Raw genomic sequence first — 5,749 nt, forward strand, 5'->3', positions numbered from 1 at the left:
GAAGGAGAACCAGGAGAGAGTGATGTCTTGAAAACCTAGAAAGAAGAGAGTCTAAAGTTGGAGAATTTGATAATAGTGTCAAAGGTTGCAATTTGGAACTATGCCCAAAGGGCAATCAGATTGTGCAACTCTTTGATCCAGCAATACCACTACAAGGTCTGTATTCCAAAGAGATCATAAAAAGCTCTTTTTGTGGTGACAAAGAATTGGCTTTGAGGGAATGCCCATCAATTGGGGAATAGCTGCATAAATTGTGATATATGAATGTAATGGAATACTATTGTGCTATAAGAAATGATGAACAGGCTGACTTCAGAAAAACCTGGAAAAACTTACATGAACTGATGCAAAGTGAAGTAAGAAGAACCAGGAGAACATTGTACACAGTGACAGTAACATTGTACGATGATCAACTATGAATCACTTAGCTCTTCTCAGCATTACAGTGATCCAAGACAATTCCAAAGGACTCATGATGGAAAATGCTATCCACATCCAAAACAGGAACTGATGGAGTCTGAATGCAATTATTTTCACTTTTTAATTTTTTTCCTGTTTTTTTGGTCTGTTTCTTCTTTCACAACATGACTAATATGGAAATGTCTCACATGATTGCAAATACACTACACATATCAAATTGCTTACCATCTCAGGGAGGGGGGAGATGAGGAACAGAAGGAGAAAATTTGGAACTCAAATTTTTTTAAATGAATGTTAAAAATTGTCTTTACATATAATTGGAAAAATAAAATTCTATTTAAAAAAATTTTGAAAACTGTAAGAACTACAAATAATACAATGACCATTCATGATTCCAGAGGATTGATGATGAAACATACTATCCGCTAGAACTGATGGATTTAAGGTTGAGAATGAGACATATTTTTGAGTATGACCCTTAAGGAAATATGTTTTGCTCGACTGTGCTTATTTGTTACAAAAAAATGCTGTTTTTTCTGTTCTTTTTTCCCAATGGGGTAAAGAGTGGGAAGAAGAGAAAATGGAATTGTGTTATTTTATTTAAAAATAGAGCTGGATAAGGGCTATAGAAATGAAATGTTACATGAACTTTCAGATGAAGTTACTGTATTATTAGTTTTACTTAACTGTTTTACTCTGTTACAAGAGATCTCACAAACAGTGAGAATAATTTATAAATGTTTATGACATAAAAATAAAACATGTCAATAAACCTGAAAAAACTATAGGAATTTATTTCAATTCCTAGAAAGATTCTAGAATAGGTCACCAAAGTTATGGTTAATAAACTTCCAGGTAGCTAAGTGGCACAGTGGATAGAGTGCTGGGCCTGGAGTCAGGAAGACTCATTTTCCTGAGCTCAAACCTAGCCTCAGACACTTACTAGCTGTATGATCCAGGGCAAGTCACTTAACCCCATTTGTCTTAGTTTCCTCATCTGTAAAAATGAGCTGCAGAAGGAAATGACAAACCATTCCAGTATCTTTGACAAGAAAACTCCAAATGGAGTCACGAAAAGTTGGATCTCACTGAAAAAAAAATAACTGAACAATGAACAACAAATGAACATCTAGAAAGGTAAAGTTGGTGGTTATTACAAAGCTCAAGCATGGCTTCATTAAGAACAAATCATTCCAGGCTAACCTTTGTTTCTTTATGGATAAGATTTCTAAAATAGTAGATCAGGAGGATGCTGTAGAGATCATTTACATGGTTTTTAAGCAAAGCATTTGGTCAAATATTGCATAGCATTCTTGTAAAAGTGATGGAAGATTGTCAACTAGTTGAAATTACAATTTGTTGTATTCAGAACTGGGCAGCTAGGTGGTGCGGTGATGAAGTGCCAGGCCTGGGGACAGAAAGACCTGAATTCAAATATGGCCTCAGACACTACCTATATGACCCTGGGCAAGTCACTTAACCCTGTTTGCCTCAGTTTCCTCATTTGTAAAATGAGCTGGAGTAGAAAATGGCAAACTACTACAATATCTTTGCCAAGAAAACACCAAAAGAAGTCACAAAGAGTTGGACTTGACTGAAAAATGACTGGACAACAACAACAGGACTGGTTGACTAGCTCTACTCAAAGAGTAGTTGGTTTTTTTGTTTCGTTTTGTTTTTTTGGTTTAGAAGTACAGTTAATTTGGAGTTTATTTTTTCTAAACAAAGAACAGAATATTTTCATGCAACACAGTCGTGGTTTTTAAATAATCATGACAAATGGCAGGAAGAGTTAAGGAATGCTATACACACAGAAGTCCACGAAATATACAAAATGCCCCAATATTTTGGATTGTACATAATAAAGGAATACCTTAAATACATTTTCAAAATACTGTCGCAACCAGCATGACCTGCCTTATGAGGGCATAGGAATGTAATTTAGAAAAAAAATCACACAGGGACTACTCATGTCCTTAAAAATCACCGAACAAAGACAAAAGCAATATTCATCTTAATATACTGATTTTATACATGATTCTATATGATAATTTTTCTTAAATCAATCCAATAGCAAAAAAAATTAAGACTCCCTTCCTCTTTTTTGGTAAACAATTGCATGGTAATCCTGGATGACTTTTTCCCTCCTGGATTTTACCTGGGAGTAGCCTTTTTATTTAAAAGAGGAAAAGTTTGGCACTTATTTTAATTAATTTATTTTGAATTATCAACAATCACTTCCATAAGCTTTTGGGTTTTAATTTTTTTTTCCCTCTCCCTCCCCACCTCCCTCCTCAACATGGCACGCAATCTGATATAGGCTACACATATAGGAATGTTCCTATTCAACATATTTTCACATTAGTGACATTGTAAGTAAAGAATTACAACCAATAGGAGGAACCACCAGAAAAAGGAAACAAAACACAACAGAAGGAAAAAAATAGCAAATAGTATGCTTCGATCTGCATTCAAACTCCATAGTTCTCAAAGAGTAGTTATTAATAATTTAATATCAGCTTGGTAGGAGATATCTAGTGGAGTAGCCATGTTTGGCCTTGAGCTGTTTAACACTATCATTTTCTTGAATTAAGGTTTAGATGGTATGCTTATCAAATTTGTAGATTACAAAAGCTGAGAGGAATAGCTAACACATTGGATGACAGAACCAGGATCCAAAAATATCTTGATAGGCTGAAGCATCGGACTAAACTGAATAATATGAAATTTAACATGGCTACATGTCAAGTTAAATGCTTGCATTTAAAAAAATAAACTTTATTAGTATAGGATGGAGAGACACAGTTAGACAGCTGGTCATCTGAAGAAGACCTGGGAGTTTTCATAGATTAGAAGTTCAATATAATAAGATAGTCCACCCTTCTCGCAACAACCTCCACCCCCTAAAAGTTAATATTATTTAGGACTGCATTAAAAGAGGCCTAACTTCCAGAAATGCGGAGGTGGGACCCACCTTTACTATGGCCCGGAGAACCATGGTACCACATCTGAAGTATTATGTTTGGTTCTGGGCCCCATAATTTAAAAAAGACATTGGTAAGCTATGGGAAGAGAACAACCAGGATAGCGAAGGCCCTTGAGTTTAGATCATAAGAAGCCTGGTCGAAGGATGTTTAGCCTGTGAAAGAAAAGACTCTAGTAGGTCATCTTCCTGCCATGCTGTAAGTACCACATTCTCCGCCTCTGACCTGTACTCTACTTCCCTTCCAGGGGCCCTACACTCCTGACTGGTGAGAGTTTACCACATAGACACTCTGAGAGAGAGACAAGAGACAGCATTTGCCAGGCAAGTCGAACCATCATCACCATCTTGTCCACCATCTCCCCTCAGACCCCAGTGGAGATTACTCAAGACCCTGAGAGCAGGGATTGCCTTACATTTCTATTTATATCCCCAGTGCTTTGTAGTATTTTGTACAGGGGGCAGTTAGGTGGTTCAGTGGATAAAGCACCGGCCCTGAAGTCAGGAGGACCTGAGTCCAAATTCAGACCTCAGAAAAAACACTTGATACTTACTAGCTGTGTGATCCTGGGCAAGTCACTTAACCTCAATTGCCTAGAAATAAAAAAAATAGTATTTTATATAGAGCAAATGCTTAATAATCGTTTTCATTCATTCATATATAGAAGTCCCAAGACCAAGCACGTTATAATCTGGCCATATTCCTGCCATGCCCCTCACATCTTCCAGCTTTCTTCATCTTATTTTCAAGATAGTAATCAATCAAATATGATTCCTGAAAAGGATATGTCAATTAATCTATTACTCTATTCACCATCTCTGTGACTTCCCAGACCAATACAGTCCTCCTTGGTTACTATTCCCTCTATGGGTTATCTTCCTCTATTAGAATGTAAACTTCTTGAGGTCATGGACTGTCATGCTTTTTTGTATTTCTATCCCTAGTGCTTAATATGTTCATTTAATTCAGATGATCGCTACATATCCTACTATGGGCAAGAATCTCTTAGAAGAAATGGAGTAGACCTCATAGTCAATAAAAGGTTGAGAAAAGCAGTACAGCTGTATAATCTCAGTAATGAACAAATGATATCTGTTCTAATCCAAGTCAAACCATTCAACATCACAGTAATACAAGTCTATGCTCCAACCACTAAGGCCAAAGAGGCCAGAGTTGATTAGTTCTATGAAGACTTAGAACATCTTCTATAAATAACACCCAAAAAAGATGTCACATGCATTATAGGGGGTTGGAATACTAAAGTAGGAAATCAAAAAATAATCAAAATAACAGGGAAATTTGGTCATAGCGTACAAAATGAAGCAGGACAGAGAGTAATAGAGTTTTGCCAAGGTAACTCACTAGTCATGACAAATACTCTTTTTCAACAAAGCAAAAATAAATCTACACATGGATATCATTAGATGGTCAATATAGAAATCGGATACACTTTGCAGCCAAAGGTAAAGAATCTCTATGTAATCACTTAAAACAAGACCTGGAGCTGACTGTGGATCAGATCATGATCTTCTTATTGGAAAATTCAGACTTAAATTGAAGAAAGTAGAGAAAACCATCAGATCATATAGGTATGACCTAAATTACATCCCTTATGAATATGGACTGGAAGTGATGAATACATATAAGGGATTACATCTCCGACAAAGTGTCTGAAGAATTACAGACAGAGCTATACAATACTTACAATATAGGAGGCAGCAACAAAAAACACTCCAAAGAAAAAGAAAAACAAGAAAGTAAAATGGCTGCCTGATGAGGCTTTACAAATATCTGAGGAAAGAAGGAAGGCAAAAGGTAAAGGAGAAAGGGAAATACATTCCCAACTGCATGCAGAATTCCAGAGAAGCGCACGCACAGATAAGAAAGTTTTCTTAAATGAGCAATGCAAAGAAAGGGAAGAAAACAATAGAACAGGAAAGATAGAAGATCGCTTCAAGAAAATTAGAGATATCAAGGGAAAGTTTCATACAAAAATGGTAGGGACTTAACATAAGTGGAAGAAATTAAGAAAAGGTGGCAAGAATGTGCAAAGTATATACAGATACACAGATCCAAGGAAGATCTTAATGTCACCAGTAACCACAATGGTATGGTTATTGATCTAGAGCCAGACATCCTGCAGAATGAAGTCAAGCGGGCCTTAGGAAGCATTGCTAACAATAAGGCTAGTGGAGGTGAAGGAATTCTAGCTGAGCTTTTTAAAATCCTAAAAGATGATACTGTTAAAATGCTGCATTCAATATGCCAACAAATTTGGAAAACACAACAGTGGCTACTGGACTAGAAAAGATCAGTTTATGTCCCAATCCTAAAGAAGGGCAATG

The sequence above is a fragment of the Phascolarctos cinereus genome, unplaced genomic scaffold (assembly GCF_003287225.1).
Source record: "Phascolarctos cinereus isolate Bilbo 61053 unplaced genomic scaffold, phaCin_HiC Scaffold_2;HRSCAF=192, whole genome shotgun sequence".
Taxonomy (NCBI): domain Eukaryota; kingdom Metazoa; phylum Chordata; class Mammalia; order Diprotodontia; family Phascolarctidae; genus Phascolarctos; species Phascolarctos cinereus.